The sequence below is a fragment of the Aquarana catesbeiana genome, linkage group LG10 (assembly GCF_042186555.1).
Source record: "Aquarana catesbeiana isolate 2022-GZ linkage group LG10, ASM4218655v1, whole genome shotgun sequence".
Classification (NCBI taxonomy): Eukaryota; Metazoa; Chordata; class Amphibia; order Anura; family Ranidae; genus Aquarana; species Aquarana catesbeiana.
In genome coordinates this window covers 145,320,520-145,341,072 of record NC_133333.1, presented here as the reverse complement: position 1 = coordinate 145,341,072, position 20,553 = coordinate 145,320,520, and positions in this window count along the sequence as shown.

The following is a 20,553-nucleotide window of genomic DNA, read 5'->3' as shown; positions in this document are numbered from 1 at the left end:
AATAATTTATACAATGTATCATCTAATCTCATATGTTTTTTGTTTACTCTTTACTCCAGAATTTACTGGTTTCTTTTCTATCTATTCATCTCTTCAGTCCACACAGGTTGATCTGCGCAGCCAGCTCTGCATAACAAAAAGTAAGTCAAAACTATTTGATCTATTGCCATGGCACCACTGAATATACATTCCCTGAATGTTCAGGGAATAAATGTCCCTCAAAAAAGGACCAAAGCCTTCCGTACTTTCCATAACAAGAAGGCTCACATAGTATGCCTCCAAGAAACACACTTCACCAAAGATTCTACTCCAAAATATATTTCTCCTTTTTATCAACAAATTTACACGGCTTCTGCCTGTACCAAGCAAAGGGGAACTCTAATTGCATTTCACCGATCCACACCATTCACCTTATCATCAGAAATTAAAGACCCAGAAGGTAGATACCCGATACTCATGGGTTATATAATGGATACAGCAATCACAGTGATTTCCTACTACGCTCCTAACAAACAACCTACACCATTCCTCTCACATATATTACAAGTGATTAATACACACAAAATAGGAACAGTGATAGTGTGTGGGGATTCGAACCAGGTCCTCCTCCCATTTCTAGATAAATCACCTTTTACACCATCCAAAATATCCTCTAGATTACCTTTTTCTCAACTTCTTTCCAAATACAATCTGGTAGATTCATGGAGAGAAAGTAACCCAATGAAAAAGAAATTCACTTATTTCTCGCACCCTCATCAAACCTTCACCAGAATAGATCATATTTTTCTAACAATAGGAATGATACCAGAAATTATTGCATCAGATATAATTCCGATTCCGTGGTCTGACCATAATGCAGTATACACTACTATAGCCTCAGCCATACCAAAAGCGCATGACCCAACATGGTACTTACCGGACATAATGCTCAAACACCCACTACATCAGATGGCCATTGAACAAGCTTTAAAGGAATACATATCAATTAATAATACAACAGACATCTCCCCAATAACACTGTGGGAAGCTCATAAGCCTGTCTTGCGTGGTACAATACAAAGACAAATGGCACTATTTAAACGGGAACGCAAAAATTTAGCAAAAAAACTAGAACTCAATTTTAATGCAGCCTACATATCATTTCAAGATAATCCATCTCAGAGTACAAAATCTCATCTGGAAAAATCTAGATTGGAATACGATCTATTTCTCACTGAGTCAGTTGATAAATCCCTCAAACGCTCCAAACACAATTTCTACATGAATACAAACAAACCAGGTACATATTTGGCTCGGGCATTAAATTCAACTAACAAATCTTTCAAACCAATACGTTTGAAATTATCAAAAAATGTTTACACTTGTAATCCAGTTAAAATAGTCCATAAATTTCACTCACATCTCGCAACTTTATACAAGACAAACAATGAATTTAATCCTACAGAAGCTGAATCCTTCTTCTCAAAAATAATCTTACCTGAGTTATCTCAGAATCAAAAAAGCAGTTTGGATGAGCCTATAACTATAGATGAAGTTGCTAACGCCATAAAAGACCTAAAACTTAACAAAAGACCAGGCCCAGATGGCTACTCGGCTTTATACTTTAAAACATTCTCAGAAATACTCTCTCCCATTCTCACTGAAACTTTTAACAAACTTCTAGATGGACATTCTTTTCGGCAAGAAACACTAATGGCAATTGTTTGTATGATCCCAAAACCCCTTTCTGATGATACTTCCTGTGTGAATTATCGGCCTATCTCTCTGTTAAACCTCGATATTAAATTATTAGCAAAAATAATAGCAAAACGCCTCAATAGCATTATAGGAAAATTAATACATAGAGATCAAGTAGGCTTCATGCCAAATAGACAGGCAGGCGATGATATACGCAGGGCAGTGTTATTGGCACATATTGCTATAAAACGGAAAATCCCTTTATGTTTTCTATCTCTCGATATTAAGAGGGCATTTGACACAGTATCCTGGCAATATATGCAATATTCATTACAAAAATGGGGTTTTGGACCCCACTTTTTAACATGGATTAAAGCATTATATAATAAACCCAAAGCCTATATAAAATATGCTGGATACAAATCTGAAGCCTTTAATATTGAAAGAGGTACCCGACAGGGTTGCCCATTATCTCCCTTATTATTTGCCCTTATACTCGAACCCATAGCCCAATACATCAGAACAAACCAAACTATAACTGGCATTGAAGTAGGAGGTATTACACACAAATTATGTATATTTGCAGACGATATATTACTTTTTCTATCATCACCACAGGTCTCTGGTCCTAACTTAATACCAGCTCTTGATGGATTTGCAGCCCTATCCGGCCTTATGATTAATCCTAAGAAATGCCTAGTGCTTAATATTTCACTCACGAACATGGAATTGATCCCGGCTAGGGCTGCACTCCCATTCACATGGGCAGAAAAATCAATCCCATATCTTGGAATTCATTTAACAGCATCTCATTCTGACTTATTATCAACCAATTATCCTCCTGTATTAAGACAGATCACAAATCTAATAAAACAATGGTCGCAACTTCCTTTATCCTGGATAGGGAAGATTAATGCAATCAAAATGACTATTCTACCCAAATTGCTTTATCTATTCAGAGTCCTCCCTATTCCAATTCCTTCCTATTTTTTGAGAATAGTACAAAAAAGAGCAACTTCGTTTATATGGGGCTCTTCTAAACCACGTATACCTATACACACACTACATCTTCCCAAAAATAAAGGAGGCCTGGGATACCCTAATTTTACTAACTACTACAGAGCAGCACATTTGGCCAGTCTGTCCAAATACCATGCAAAACAGGAAATCCCATTATGGGTATTTATAGAGGCTTCAGAAAATGACCCTCTATTAATATCAAATTTATTATGGCTTGATCCTAAAGACCGCTTTAAAATTCATAATCCCATAACTAAACACTTCTTATCTCTCTGGGATAAACTAAAAACCAAATATCAGTTACAATCTCCACACAATCCTCTCCTTTCTTTTATCAGAAATCCGGCCTTTTATCCGGCATGGATCTACCCAAATTCTTTTAAAGCTTGGACAACATCAGGCATTCAGACACTAAATGACTTCATAGCATCTAAATCATTCCTTTCATTCCCATCGCTTAGAGAAAAATATGATCTACCAAACTCTGAGATATTTAGATATCTCCAAATCAAAAATTTCTATACACCATTCCTAAAGGGGGATACACCATTATCCCAACTATCCATTTTTGAATCAATCTGTACAAAAGATCCATTTGCTAAAGGTACAATTTCATCACTTTATAATCAATTATATGGAGTAGCAAATCTTAATAGACCCTCTTACGTTCAGAGGTGGGAGGAGGACCTGGGACGAACTTTAGAAGACACGGACTGGTCTAATATATGGCTCACATCTAAGTCATCTTCACCCAACATCTTAGCACTGGAGACAAATTATAAAGTCCTAACTCGCTGGTACCTTGTACCCGCTAGAGTGGCAAAATATTCACCTAATACCTCAACTCTTTGTTTTCGAGGATGCCCAGAAATAGGCACATATTTACACATATGGTGGACGTGCCCAGTAATCCAAACCTTCTGGAAGGAAGTCTTCGTGATTGCATCTAAAATATTTAAAAAAATAATACAACCAGATCCATATTTAACTTTACTTAATCTAAAACCGGAATGGTTAACACTCTCTCAATTCAAACTTATGATCCAACTAATAACGGCTGCAAAACAAACAGTGGCCAAGGCATGGAAATCTCCTACATTGGTACTAGCAGAAACAATTCACAGAATGAATAATACAATGTCCCATGCTAAGATGGTAGCCATCGATCAAAATCAAATTCCAAAATTTGAAAAACTTTGGCATCCTTGGATAAAACAACAGTTCCTGTCAAATTTCAATGACTCTGTCCTGTTGCCATGGTAACAGATTAAATGACTTACAGAGACACCCATTCTAAGGCTTCAAAGAGAACTAAAAAGAATAATAAACTGACGAGCGGGACAACCTTGTGGACCATACCTCTACCTTTCAACCCTTTTTCTTCTTTCTCTTTCCTTTTCTCCACCTTACGATTAAAGCTCATTATCAGAATTTATTTGACCTATATACACTCTACTTGTAAACAATATGTATAGTAGGTATAAATCATTTAAATACCTACAAAAGTAACTAAGGAAATTATATATATCTTTAATTTAGGTTTACGTGAACCCAATGTTTAATATTTGAAATTTCATGATATTTACCTATATAAACCCTACTGTAAAACAATGAGCTTACTTTATAGATCCTTGTAAACTTACTTTATGTATCTTTATGTATCTTTATAACATTGTATACTCAATAAACTTCTTTTGACAAGGAAAAAAAATAATAACATCATTGATGTTTTGGGGCGAATTTAAACCCCACAAAATCACCTGTTTTATTGTGGTCCAATCTTCCAAAAATGTTTTCAATGTTTAGAAAAGCCAAATTTGGAGGATGCACACAGTGTGCCAACATGTGCTATCTGCCATCACGGGAGATCAATGGACGCGTTTTGGGGGTGCAACCTCTTCCTCAATTATAAAGTCGCGTTGAGGAAGGGCTTGCTCCCCCAAAACATGTCCCTTGATCCCCCCTGATGGCAGATAGCACATGTTGACATTCGTAAATTGGTGTGCATCTTCCAAATTTGGCTTTTCCAGGCGTGATTTCCCCCCATCTGAACGCTATATCAAACCCAGTTCCTAAATACTCATGTCTGATATAGCCTTCAAGTTCTACCAAATGTGAACTTTGTAAGTTCAAGTTTTTTGGCTTTCTTGTTGGTTTTACACAGGCCTGTTTTATCTGAAATGGATATTTCGATTTTTGATAATGCTACTGCAAAAATTGTTATACAACAAACATGTTGGTTTGTTTTAAAAACCTTTCGTAAATGCACATGTGATTGTGCAGGTATAAAAAAGTGCCTTACTCAAGAATGTGTGGATTATTGTCTCAACACTACAACACTTTTGGGGTGATGTAATAGCTGTTTTATGCAAAAATGGGGGTTATTTCCTAAGGGCAAATACCCTTTGCACTACAAGTGCAGGTTCAGTGCAGTTGCAAGTGCACTTGTAGTGAAATGTGTTTTTGCATTTAGGAAGTACCAGCCAAAACTGTTTTTTATAAGGTTACCCAATCACGACATTTTCTGCACTCAACACATTTCTGTCAGGGTCAGCTAAAACAAACACAAGCAGTAAATGTCCACAAAGAATTTCTTTTGGTTGTTTTTTATTTGAAAAAGGTTTCACAGATTGTCTGGCATATTGATAGCTCCCCTACCCGCAAAGAACTCCAGGTAGCGTAACCGGACATCACGGGCACTCAGGGAGGGCAAGCCAGGACGGCCACTTTCAAGCGCTGTCAGTGTTGATGGATTTGGGATTCCGGCCTCAGGCCCAACTGAGCCAGCATAGTTGGCTGAATGTTTTCTTAAAAAATTATGGAGAACACAACAGGCAAGTATTATATGGTTCAGTTTATACTCCGCCATATGGATGGGTGTCAGAAATAATCGGAACCGGCTGGCCAGGATTCCAAATGTGTTCTCCACCACTCTTCGGGCTCTGGCCAGCCGGTAATTAAAAACCCTCTGTTCCGAGGTGAGGGTCCTCATTGGGAATGGCCGCATCAGGTGGTCCCCCAGCACAAATGCTTCATCAGCAACGAACACAAATGGGAGACCTTCAACATTGTCCTCTGGAGGTGGCAAGTCCAAGCTGCCATTCTGGAGACGCCTGTAGAACTCCGTCTGGGCGATCACTCCACCATCGGACATCCGGCCATTCTTCCCCACGTCCACATACAAGAACTCGTAATTAGCCGACACCACCGCCAACATCACTATACTATTAAACCCCTTGTAATTATAATAGTACGACCCTGAGTTGGGTGGTGGGACGATGTGGACGTGTTTCCCATCAATTGCCCCTCCGCAGTTAGGAAAGTCCCACCGCTGGGCAAAGTGGGAGGCCACAGTCTGCCATTCCTGTGGCGTTGAAGGAAACTGTTGAGGAAAAAACAATAAACATTACTATTTTTTCACAGAAACATGGCAAGCAGATTAGACACAAACATTATGGGGCAACCTCCAGATAGCATTTATTAAGGGGAATTTAACAACAACAAAGTATAAGGTACACCTATCATATTCCCCCTCCCCCCCTCATGGGCCATTTCTAACATTATAGGGGGGGGGACTCTTGGACAGGTAACCCTCTTCACTTCATTGAGAGATGAATGCCTAAATACAGGGTATTACTTGGAACAGACCCTCTTTAGTTACACTATTGGCAGACCACTGGACAGGTAAGAAGTGTCATAATACAAAGATATAAATACACACTGTACACATTTGAGCACATTTGAACATTCTGCTATTACCTATCAAGATAATAATAGGATACAAAAACTTTAAACAGTACCATTGGAAAGTATACAGGCAGGCCCTTGCACTACATGCTTTGGGGAATTCATCCATAAATCTGACCAGTAAAGAGATGGGTATAGTGTGTATGGGTTTGGCAAAGTCAGCAGATAGATGATTGAGGATAGAGAATTGGGATCAGCTGACTTAGCAGTTGGGGGAGGGAGGGTTACAAAAAATTTGGGGACACCACAAAAAAAAACCCTCTGGCACTCTGCCTGAATTTAAATAAAAAATAACATTTCCAAACATTTTAGGGGGTGTTTGGGGTAAAGCACTACTATAGAGCTGATAAAATACATTGTTAAGTGACTACATAAGGTGAATATAGGGGCAGGAGACACCATGCTGGAGAGGTTATTGAAGGGCAAATATGTATGAAGGACCTAAAATAATAATTACATAAAAATCCAGCATGCATGAGGACAAAGGGGACATTCACATCATATTACAATCATGGTAATTAGGGAATGAGGAAAGAAATACAATATATTATCAAACATTAAATACAATAAAATGTGATATAAAAGGATAAAAATCTTACCTTCATATACTCCTTCTGCAGGACCTGGATGATGGCAGAACAGGTCTCTGGGATAATGATCCCCAGAGCCTGGGGGGAGATGCCTGTCGAGAACTTGAGGTCCTGCAGGCTTCTCCCTGTGGCCAAATACCGCAAGGTAGCGACCAACCTCTGCTCCGCAGTGATGGCTTGCCTCATGCAGGTATCCTGCCTGCTGATATAGGGGGTCAGCGAAGCCAACAGACGGTGAAACACGGGGTCCATCATCCTGAGAAAGTTCCTGAAATCATCAGGATTATTCTCACGGATCTCACGGAGCAAAGGCATATGAGAGAACTGGTCACGCTGAAGCAACCAATTCTTGGTCCATGAACTCCTCCTCACCCTGTTCATGGACTGGACTTGTGTCAAGGTCAGGACCCCAACACCAAGCCCCCGCACAGCACGAACTCTACGAGGAGTACGCATACGAAACATGGCTAGAAAATGGTCGGCTGCTCAGAACGAAGTAACAGAACGCACTGAAGAACAGCAAGGCCTGTGAAGAGCGACCTGAAAACCAGTAACGAACGAACAAGAATACAATGACTACCTAAAGTCACGCGGAACTTGCTTGCACGCACTGAAGAGCAGATACAAACCCACAAGCACAAACTGAACGGCAGAAAACGATCTGAAAGCCACGAGTCTGAAAAAGCGCGAATCGTCTCTCACCAAACTTTTACTAACACGAGATTAGCAAAAGGAGCCCAAAGGGTGCCGCGCTTGGTTCTGAACCGGCCTTTTCTAGTCTCGTCGTACGTGGTGTACGTGACCGCGTGGTTGTCGATCGGAAATTCCGACAACTTTGTGCGACCGTGTGTAGGCAAAACAAGTTTGAGCCAACATCCGTCGGAAAAAATCCTAGGATTTTGTTGTCGGAATGTCCGAACACAGTCCGACCGTGTGTACGCCCTATTAGAGTCATGATTGGACGCTGTCATGAGGACTGTATCCAATGGCTTATTGCTCTTAATCCTGTCCCACACTATAAAAGTATTTTTCCTTAGTGGCTATTTGTAGTGTGATAGCGGCGTGGAGAGAGATAGAACAGGGCTCTGTTCAGTGCTATCAGACAGTTAGTGTGCTATAGTGTTCTATTCTGATACTTTTGTCATTGTAGAATATCAGTTTAGTGTGCATCTAGGGATAGTTCAGTGTGAGTGTAGTGCGACCATTCATCTTACATTAGTGTGAATGTAGGGATAGTTCAGTCATTGAGAGTGTAGTGTGACCATTCATCTTTATATTAGTATGAATGTAGGGATAATTCAGTCACTGTGAGTGTAGTGCAACCATTCATCTTTACATTAGTGTGAATGTAGGGATAGTTCAGTCAGTGCGAGTGTAGTGACCGTTTAACACAGTATATTTTATTGCGTTACTGTAAGTTTAACACCATATAGTTCTGCGCGTTACTGCAAGTTTAACGCTATATATTTCATTGCGTTACTGCAAGTTTAACGCCATATAGTTCTGTGTGTTACTGCACGTTTGACGCAGTATATTGCAGTATATTATGGTGTATCCGTGGAGTGTGTCTGTGTACTGAATACTCAAATTAAAGTGCATCAAACACCACTTTCCATTAAAAGTGAAGAGTACAGTGTATAACACAGTCATAGGTACATACACATTTGCCTACTGAGTGACAGCGAAACAAACTGTAATCACATACAAATAAATAGATATTATGTCCACAATTTTCAACATGTTTCGCCGGTGTGGCTTCATCAGGAAAGGAACATAGTACTTTATTTAATAACCATAAAAACATACATTCTTCCAGCTCTTGGTGTATGAAAAAAGAAAAGAAAAGAGTATAAAATTAATGAATAATATCTTTGTTCTTTATTATCGACATACACATAACAATAAAATAAAAAAAAAAAGGGGGGGAAGGAGGGGGGAGGGCAATCCACCCCCCATACCTTGAAGGGCGTGAGGGTGTGCTCAAATGATGTTGCTCACAAATGATTTGGCATTGCTTATCCGCACCTTGGTCCCAAGGTGGCCAGATCTCCCGTAGGGGGGGATGTTGTTTTTATCCAAAATCACATAATGGTGCCTGTAACACATAACGTGTATTCAATATTTATAGGGTTTAGAAAGGAGGAGGGTATGTTCAAAACAGGCTTCAATTGAACATGAACTCACCTCCAGAGTAGAAAAATCTTAGGTAGAATATTTGCTGGGAGCTCATATGGGAGGGATGGAAGGATTATCCTTAAATTGCATCTCTTTCTTGACCACTGCAGAGATAATCCCTTTGGGATCAATTTCACTCATGTCATCAGTAGTGATAGCCTTGTCTTTCTAGATCTTGAGCTCAGGAGTGAGCCTGATAGCAACATCCTTTCTAACAGTTAAAGATATGTGGCGCTAGTCTAAATATGCCGCTCATCATAAATCTCCAAAGAATTCTCAATGTTTCCTTAATACACAATAGACAATAATATCTTCTCCCATTAGGGGGCAGCTGAATCAACCACAGTGTTAAATACTAAAAGACATCCCTAATAAATCATCAAATTAAATCATCCAACACTGATGTGTCCCTCAATCAAACCAAATAAAAAATGTGACCATAAAATACTTATAAAACACAGTGGTAATGATGAAAATTAAACAACGGTTCCTAAAACTGTGTCATAAAACGTGCATAATTTCTTCAACATAATAAGTATACATACAAAAATAAAAAATAAATATTGCTGATGGGTAAATAATATCAAAGCAGCATGCAATAATGAATGTGAAAGTGCAGTTCAATATCACATAAAATAAACAAAAAGTGATCAAGTGCATAAAAGTGGCATAGGTGCAGAGCCGTGCATATATATAAAATTACGACTCTAAAGTGCACTCCAAAATATATATGTAACACCTCTTCCACCTGAACATACTTCTCATACAAAAAACTGTGGCATAAACTGTGATCAAGTCCAAAAAATGTATTGCTTCATGCAATGTGGTTTGAAATGTCCATACAGATGGTTAATATTAACATGCCAATAACGTGACTTGGTGCTGGATTCATTCACTTGAAGAAACTGGTGCAGCACACAGGTGTTTCCCCCAGCCTCTCACCTTAATCAGCGGCCCCAATGGGCCAAGTCAGGCAGATAGTTAATATTTAACTGTAAGGGATGATGATCCAGCAGCCGTCCCCTTCTTCCAAGGATGTACGTGGGTCAGACACTCACTAACTAGTCACCAGCGCTCACACCGACCCCAAAATGATAATGAAGAAGGAGATGCTTCCATAGTGAAGTAATTCAAATCCAAGTTTATTGTAAAAACATAGTAACTTACATGTAAAAACGAAACTGTCAGCAGCAGTAGCAGCAGAAACAGTACAAGCTTCCGGGTACGGCCGTCCCCTGGAAGCGTCGGCACCTGGCTCCTCCTACTCTGACGCGTTGCGTCACACCACGTGACTTTATCAAAGGGATCCCTTTGATAAAGTCACGTGGTGTGACGCAACGCGTCAGGGTAGGAGGAGCCAGGTGCCGACGCTTCCAGGGGACGGCCGTACCCGGAAGCTTGTACTGTTTCTGCTGTTACTGCTGCTGACAGTTTCGTTTTTACATGTAAGTTACTATGTTTTTACAATAAACTTGGATTTGAATTACTTCACTATGGAAGCATCTCCTTCTTCATTATCATTTTGGGGTCGGTGTGAGTGCTGGTGACTAGTTAGTGAGTGTCTGACCCACGTACATCCTTGGAAGAAGGGGACGGCTGCTGGATCATCATCCCTTACAGTTAAATATTAACTATCTGCCTGACTTGGCCCATTGGGGCCGCTGATTAAGGTGAGAGGCTGGGGGAAACACCTGTGTGCTGCACCAGTTTCTTCAAGTGAATGAATCCAGCACCAAGTCACGTTATTGGCATGTTAATATTAACCATCTGTATGGACATTTCAAACCACATTGCATGAAGCAATACATTTTTTGGACTTGATCACAGTTTATGCCACAGTTTTTTGTATGAGAAGTATGTTCAGGTGGAAGAGGTGTTACATATATATTTTGGAGTGCACTTTAGAGTCGTAATTTTATATAAATGCACGGCTCTGCACCTATGCCACTTTTATGCACTTGATCACTTTTTGTTTATTTTATGTGATATTGAACTGCACTTTCACATTCATTATTGCATGCTGCTTTGATATTATTTACCCATCAGCAATATTTATTTTTTATTTTTGTATGTATACTTATTATGTTGAAGAAATTATGCACGTTTTATGACACAGTTTTAGGAACCGTTGTTTAATTTTCATCATTACCACTGTGTTTTATAAGTATTTTATGGTCACATTTTTTATTTGGTTTGATTGAGGGACACATCAGTATTGGATGATTTAATTTGATGATTTATTAGGGATGTCTTTTAGTATTTAACACTGTGGTTGATTCAGCTGCCCCCTAATGGGAGAAGATATTATTGTCTATTGTGTATTAAGGAAACATTGAGAATTCTTTGGAGATTTATGATGAGCGGCATATTTAGACTAGCGCCACATATCTTTAACTGTTAGTACGCTACTCATTTGGGTGGGTGAGGCCACCTCTTATGTTGGCAGCTTCTCTAACCTTTTGTGCCCTTGATTTTTAAGAACGCGGTTGTGCGCATTAGTTTTCTATTATTTCAACATCCTTTCTAAAACACATTTTAAACCCAGTAGTGGTAACTCCTTTTTGCATGCTGATAGCAATCACCATCCTAGATGGATTAGAAACGTCCCTTATGGACAGTTCTGCCGTCAAAGATAAGTGACTACCTGGAACAGAGTAAGACCCTCCGAAATAAATTTCTAGACAAGGGCTATGATCCCACCCTAATCAAGACTGCCTTCAATAAATATGCCCTCTTGTATGATGAGACTCGTGCACATGATCCACGGTCCGCCTCCACCACTAATCAGGACACTATACAAACCCGTTTTTCCACACAATACACTAACAAAGCCTTTGAAATACAAAGCATTCTACGGAAGAATTTGAGTATTCTGAAGCACGATCCAGTGCTAAGCAAGCACCTTTCAGATGGACCGAATATAGTGTATAGAAAACCACGAGACTTGAGTGGCCTCATAGCTCCCAGTATGGTGAGGGAGCCCTCAAGTAGGTCCACCAATGCATTGTCAACCGTTTTTAACCAGAAAGGTAGCTACAAATGTAGAGTCAGGAATTGTGGCACATGTCAATACATGTGGCACAGAAAAAAGACAGTCACTGGCAGGGACGGTAGGGTCCACCGTCTGAAGCAGTTTATCAACTGTGGGACGGACCACGTGGTATATGGCATTATTTATCCGTGTGGGCGCCTTTACTTTGGCCGCACTTCTCGTCCCATGAGAGTGTGTATTGGCGAACATAAATGTGATATCACAAACACACGGGTCAAATATCCGGTCCCTCAGCAATTCCAGGAAGTCCACCATGGTGATCCATCAGGCATGAGAGTGTTTGGGATCGAGTCTATTGGGGGCGGTCTCGATAGGGGAAGAAGACACCAAAAGCTTTGCAAACGCGAAGCCTGTTGGATATTCACCCTCGGGAGTATGACCCCCAGGGGATTGAATGAGGATCCTGAGGTTCACAAAACCACGTGACTCTGCAGAGCCCACCAGTGGTGCTTCCATGCCGTTTCCTCCCCCCACTTTCCTCCTTTCTCCCTTCGTCCCTTCCCTCTTTCCATCTTTGCCATATTTCTCTGTAATCAGGTCGGCTCTGTCTTTTGTGCTCTTATTTTTATGCTTTGTAAATAGGTTTTTTAGTTTATTCGTTTTTCATGAATTTCTCATTTTTTACAAATCAATTTTTAATTCCTTTTTAACACCATTGTTTATCAATACTATTATTGTGTCACCATTAGTGACACTTTCTGTATTTACAAAATATGTGTATCTTTTTGTTAGTGACAATTCTGTCACTCCATAACCATATGTCGCACACAGTTACTGGGGAGACCACCTGTATCCTCTTTTTTATCTACTGTACGTGTCTCTCGCCCCCCTTCCCCGCTCCCCTCCCCCGCCCCCCCTTTTTTGGGTACATTATTATGCTTAGCACTATTTAGTAGCCATTGTTTTTAAGTTACTGTATTGTACCACATGTGTTCACTCCTTCAGCACCATCCCTGTAGCATTCTTTTCGGCCTGGGTTGTCCCTCTCTAAATGTAATCTCCTCACATGATGGCCTTAGGCCGATTCATGGCATACCAGTAGTACAGGCGCATATGTGGCGTGCAGATTGGCATGCGTGGTGTGCACCTTATGCTGGCGTTAGATGGTAATTATTTATTTAATTTAATCAATGATTCATTATTTTTCATTACTATATATTATCCATCACCTACTGATTATCCCTTCCTTTGTATTTAACACCTGTTTTATACAGTACTATTTACTATTTATTACTTTGCAGAGGCCCCCCTGTTTTAACTCTATATCTTTTTGTGTTTTTTTTTGGGGGGGGGGGGCCTATGGTTTGGCGTAGTCATCATCTGCAAGGCAGCTGTATGGTCAGGCTGACGTTGGGTGGCTCCTATGTATTATCAGTCATGACCCCTCGGAAGTCAGCAATATGGTGCCATGCAGTCCTCTGCCGCCTACGTCACTGTCGGGCGACGACTGACGCAGAGGAAGTAACGCGTATCCTGCCTCTTCCTCCTGCCTGGAACACAAACGCATTGGCGTGCTTTCCAGGACGGGATTACTACCCGGAAATGATCGGCGCACTGCACTCCTTGCAGTGCGGCTGTCCACACGTACAGGGATTGGAGAGGATACTGAAGGTACAGTGTCCACTCTCATATGATCGTCTGTTAGCTATGTGGGGTCCCCCTATCAAATAGGTGCACATAGCTCATGTCACTCTGCACCTCATGTGCGCAGTACTCCATCACTTACCACTAAGTGTTTGCTATGTCTCCATCATGGGCAACCATGCTTTTGGTAGTATTCAATCGCATTTGATATTAATTTATTTAGTCTTCCATTAATTTCTAGTTATCCATTTTTGTACTTTTCTGCTCATATGATTGAGGAGCCTGGGAGGGAGGGGTCCACTGAGGGGGAGGGGCCCCACATGCCCTCCCTGATTTACTGATAGTGCCTTTTGCCACTATATATACAGGGGCTGCTGAAGGAGGGTTCACTGCTGAGCTCTGATGAAGAAGGGATGTTCCCTTCGAAACGCGTCAGCTGGTAGTGATGCTTGTGTGTTCCTCCAAGACCTTTGGAAGGTTTCGCTCATCATAGAACCGTTTGCTGCTAGTCGGTGCTTTTTTCACAATGCACCTTGTTCCACAACCGCTTGTGAGTAATTTCTTTTATCATGTTATATAATAAATATTTTTACAAAAGATAATGCACATGGCTGGTGCGCCCCTTTTTCTTTTAATCTCATTCCCTATATACTCTGAACAGTTGAATCTGTTTGTAATTTGGAACAGGTACATTTTGTAAGTGTAGCTCCAGCCAAAAAATCTATTTTTAAGCTTTTTGGATAACATAGGGAAGGGTTATCACCCCTGTAACATTTGTTTTGCTGTCTATGCCCCTGTTCAGAAGATTTCACCTCACTTTCTGTCCAGTTGGATTTAGAAAATTTTGGGTTTTTAGGGAAACAAGGATTGGTGATAAAGCATCAGGGGAGACACCTTTTTCCCATGATAACTCTTACAGGAGAGAATTTCCCTTCCTAGGGGTAGATTTCATCTCACTTCCTGTTGTCTCCCTCCGTTTGTAGGTAGGAGTCGTTTGTAAGTCGGATGTTTGAAAATAGGGGACCGCCTGTATATACAATACGGCCTGCCCTATATACTCTGCGGAAAATTTGGCCTTAGGTGTTGGTGGTACCAGAACACTGTAAGCCCTCACAGTTACTCTTGGTGGGCGCTGGAATGGGCCCTGCTGTGAAATATTATATCAAGAATTGTAATTACGCGTCCCTTTTAAACAGGGGCATAAAAATTGGGCCTTAGGCAGTGGTGGTGGTGGTGACAGGCCTGATACCCCTGTAGGGGTTCCAAAAGTCGGTGAGTAGGCATTTTGAGGGGGGAGCACAAAAGTCACCTGACAACATTGTTCACACGAAAGTCACCCCTGGGAACTTCCTGACTTGCTGCAGTGAAAAGTGCATGGGACTATTACACTTTACTGTGCTTCAACTACTGCAAATATATGAACTGTGTAAACATTTTTAAGGTTGATACATGTGTATATATATGGTGGATGTAGCCTTTTTTCCTAGGAACTAGCAAACATCACCAGAACATGTTTTCTGTAATATAGAATATCTCTCCAGCTGCTTTGTATCACTGGTGGGTATGGCTATTAATGTAGATACTGGGAATCTGTCTTTCAGTGCCATATAGTATATCTATTCAGCCAATTTCTTATATACTACATATATCATTCTTATTACAGGTTACATGCACTATTATCTATAGTATATATATATGTCTCCTACCCACTTGTACTAGTAAAAACAATCCCCTCCCATACACCATTGAGGGGTTAATAAGTTTGACATATGAGAAAGAAACAAAAAACATTATGTTAATGTTTCCTGTATATGCTTAGCAAACAGGTTTTCAGGTAGCGCCGTTCTTTCCCAAGGTTTTACAATATATATGATTGGCAGGGCACTTCTTGTGAGTGTTTTGCGTAAGGGAGGCAGCAACCTGTTCCTTTACCATATAGACTTGTCCTAAAGCGCGGCTTCTTAGGAATATCATACACAACACTGTAATGCCCTGTACACACGATTGGACATTGATCGGACATTCCAACAACAAAATCCATGGATTTTTGCCATAGGATGTTGGCTCAGACTTGTATTGCATACACACGGTCGCACAAAGTTGTCAGAAAATCCAATCGTTCTGAACGCGGTGACGTAAAACACGTACGTTGGGACTATAAATGGGGCAGTAGCCAATAGCTTTCGTCTCTTAATTTATTCTGAGCATGCGTGGCACTTTGTGTGTCCGAATTGTCCACACACGGTTGGAATTTACACGAACGGATTTTGTTGTCGGAAAATTTTATAGCCTGCTCTCAAACTTTGTGTGTCGGAAATTCTGATGGAAAAAGTCCGATGGAGCCCACACACGGTCGGAATTTCCTACAACAAGCTCCGATCGCACATATTCCGTCGGAAAGTCCGACCGTGTGTACAGGGCATTAAGCCTCACAGATACTTTTGTTGAGCACAGGAACAGGCCCTGCTGTGAAATATTAGATAAAAAATTGTAATTACGCGCCCCTGTTAAACAGGGGCATAAAAATCGGGCCTTAGGCGGTGGTGGTGGTGGAGGCACAACACTGTAAAGCCTCACAGATACTTTTGTTGAGTGCAGGAACAGGCCCTGCTGTTAAATATTACATCAAAAATTGTAATTACGTGCCATTCCTGGTAAGGGAACCAGGCAGTGAAAACTTTCGGCTTCACTCCTGGTTCCCTACTGCGCATGCGCGAGTCACGCTGCATGTTCTGAATGGTCCCTGCTGTCTTCTGAGACCTGTGTGGGGGGAGGAGGAGGGGCCAGACATAGCATAGTTCGCCGCACAATGTGCGGTGCTCTTTCGCCGGAGGTGGAAGCAAATACCTGGATTTGACGGTATCTGCTCACCCCTCCCCTATGAGAGGTGGCAAATGTGACACCGAAGGGGGGGAATCCAATCAGTGGAAGTTCCATTTCTGGGTGGAACTCCGCTTTAAACCCATAACTGGTATTTAAACAGTATTTCTTGGCTGGATTGAGCCCACTGGAAAAGCAGAACTCTTGAGTGAAACCCCACGGATATCACAGTACCCAAATTCCCTTTACTTGATTCTATACACTCAATAAAGATGATCGGGACACATGGCTTCCATGGCTTTTGTACGTGGCACACATGTTCTGCGATTACCTAAATAGTACTCTGTTATGTAATTTATTATTCATATTGGTGGGATTTTGGAAAATACAAAATGTTCTTGTTTTAGAGATGATTCCTTTTAGTTGGCTTTATTTTTTATGTAATCTGTTCTTGCAGAATACCTGGTGATCATACAGTGCCTTGCAAAAGTATTCCCCCCCTTGGCATTTTTCGTGTTTTGTTGCCTCACAACCTGGCATTAACATTGATTGTTTGAGGATTTGCATCATTTAATTTACAGAACATGCCAACAACTTTGAAAATGTTTTTTTTTTTAATTTATTGTGAAGCAAACAACAAATAGGACAAAATAACAGAAAAAGTCAATGTGCATAACTATTCACCCCCCTAAAGTCAATACTTTGTAGAGCCACCTTTTGCGGCTATCACAGCTCCAAGTCGCTATTTAAGTCTCTATGAGCTTGCCACATCTTACCACTGGGATTTTTGCCCATTCCTCCTTGCAAAACTGCTCCAGCTCCTTCAAGTTGGATGGTTTGTGCTTGTGAACAGCAATCGTTATGTCTGACCACAGATTTTCTATTGGATTGAGGTCTGGGCTTTGACTAGGCCATTCCAACACATTTACATGTTTCCCCTTAAACCACTCAAGTGTTGCTTTAGCAGTGTGTTTGGGGTCATTGTCCTGCTGGAAGGTTACCCTCCGTTCTAGCCTCAAATCACACACAGAATGGTACAGGTTATCAAGAATATCCCTGTATTTAGCACCATCCACCTTTCCCTCAACTTTGACCAGTTTTCCAGTTCCGACTGCTGAAAAACATCCCCACAGCATTCAGATTGGGAGAGAACAGGTGCGGGACTTTAAATGAGACACGAGGTAGCAGAAGTATGACTTGAATAAAAATGCGATTTATTAATAAAATGATACAAAAAATTCATATATTTACATATTTAGGCACATAGCTCTACATATGTCGGCACATAGCTCTATAATGATTGTCTGTAGTCATCAAGAAAATGCATTTCTATTATAAACATAAACATACAAAAAATTTTGGAACGTTCCTCTTCTCCTTTCATTCCCCCTTTTCCCTCCCCCTTCTTTCTTATTCCTCTCTTCATCTTCCCTGCTTCCTTCTGTCTTTTTTTTCCCCTTTTTTCTCTTTTTTTCCCCTTTTTCCCTACTTACTTCCCATTTCATACCTTTCTCTCCAATGTTACACTTCACCTTTTTCATACATTCACTCCCCACATTTGTTTGCTTTCGGAAGTTGTAACCCCCTTCACTTTTTTCCTCCCCTCAATCAGGTCACATTTATCACCCCTTCATCTTGTTCCCCTACACTGATCCAGTCTGGGGGGTTCTCTGTGTTGGTGATGCCGACGGGACTTGCCCCCTCAGCTTCGGACCCTGGCATACTGGCTGGTTGGGCGTGCGGGGCTGCGCTGCCTCTGCGCAGACATATTGTAAGTCCATTTTTTTAGTGAAAGAATGAGAAAGTCATGTTCTATCATTACCCACCTGTTTTTCATATCATTCAATACTGCTATCTCCCCTATTCATAGGTGGTCACTACGGTTATGCTCCTGACGAGTGGCTATAAGGTCCCGAAACAGCGTAGAGCTTACAATTACCGTTATGTGTACACAATGATCAGTTATATGCGTATGAACGTTCCAAAATTTTAGGGAAAAAGGGGAAAAAAAGAGAAAAAAGGGGAAAAAAAGACAGAAGGAAGCAGGGAAGATGAAGAGAGGAATAAGAAAGAAGGGGGAGGGAAAAGGGGGAATGAAAGGAGAAGAGGAACATTCCAAAATTTTTTGTATGTTTATGTTTATAATAGAAATGCATTTTCTTGATGACTACAGACAATCATTATAGAGCTATGTGCCAACATATGTAGAGCTATGTGCCTAAATATGTAAATATACAAATTTTTTGTATCATTTTATTAATAAATCGCATTTTTATTCAAGTCATACTTCTGCTACCTTGTGCCTCATTTAAAGTACCGCACCTGTTCTCTCCCAATCTGATTACTGAATCGGGATGGAGGAGGGGTATTGAACGGCCCCACTATCCTCATGCAAAGTCCCAAATTGCATTGTTTTACCTTTTTGATCCCCACAGCATGATGCTGCCACCACCATGTTTCACTGTGGGGATGGTGTTCTTTGGGTGATGTGATGTGTTAGGTTAACACCAGACATAGCATTTTCTTTGATGGCCAAAAAGTTCAATTTTAGTCTCATCAGACCAGAGCACCTTCCTCCATACATTTTGGGAGTCTCCCACATGCCATTTCGCAAGCTCAAAACATGCCATTTTGTTTTGTGCTGAAAGTAACGGCTTTCTTCTGGCCACTCTGCCATAAAGCTCAACTCTGTGGAGCATACGGCTTATTGTCATCCTATGTACAGATACTCCAGTCTCTGCTGTGGAACTCTGCAGCTCCTCCAGGGTTACCTTAGGTCTCTGTGCTGCCTCTCTGATTAATGCCCTCCATACTCTGTGAGTTTTGGTGTGCCGCCATCTCTTGGCAGGTTTGCTGTTGTGCCATGTTCTCTCCATTTGGTTGTGATAGATTTGATGGCGCTCCTAGGGATCATCAAAGATTTGGATATTTTTTTATAACCTAACCTTGACTTGTACTTCTCAAGAACATTGTCCCTTACTTGTTTGGAGAGTTCCTTGGTCTTCATGGAAGTGTTTGGTTAGTGGTGACTCTTTCTTAGGTGTTGCAGCCTCTGGGGCATTTCAAAAAGGTGTGTATATGTAATGATAGATCATTTGACACTTAGATTGCACACATTTCACTAATTATGTGACTTCTGAAGGTAATTGGTTGCACCGGAGCTTTTTATGGGCTTCATAACAAAGGGGGTGAATACATAAGCACATGCCAATTATCATTTTTTTATTTCTGAAAAATAGTTTTATGTATATATTTTTTTAATTTAACTTCACCGACTTAGACTATTGTGTTCTGATCCATCACATATACAGTGGGGACGGAAAGTATTCAGACCCCCTTAAATTTTTCACTCTTTGTTATATTGTAGCCATTTGCTAAAATCATTTAAGTTGATTTTTTTTTCACATTAATGTACAAACAGCACATCGTATTGACAGCAAAACACAGAATTGTTGACATTTTTGCAGATTTATTAAAAAAGAAAAACAGAAATATCACATGGTCCTAAGTATTCAGACCCTTTGCTGTGACACTCATATATTTAACTCAGGTGTTGTCCATTTCTTCTGATCATCCTTGAGATGGTTCTACACCTTCATTTGAGTCCAGCTGTGTTTGATTATACTGATTGGACTTGATTAAGAAAGCCACACACCTGTCTATATAAGACCTTATAGCTCACGGTGCATGTCAGAGCAAATGAGAATCATGAGGTCAAAGGAACTGCCTGAAGAGCTCAGAGACAGAATTGTGGCAAGGCACAGATCTGAGCCAATGTTACAAAAAAAATTCTGCTGCACTTAAAGTTCCTAAGAGCACAGTGGCCTCCATAATCCTTAAATGGAAGACGTTTGGGATGACCAGAACCCTTCCTAGAGCTGGCCGTCC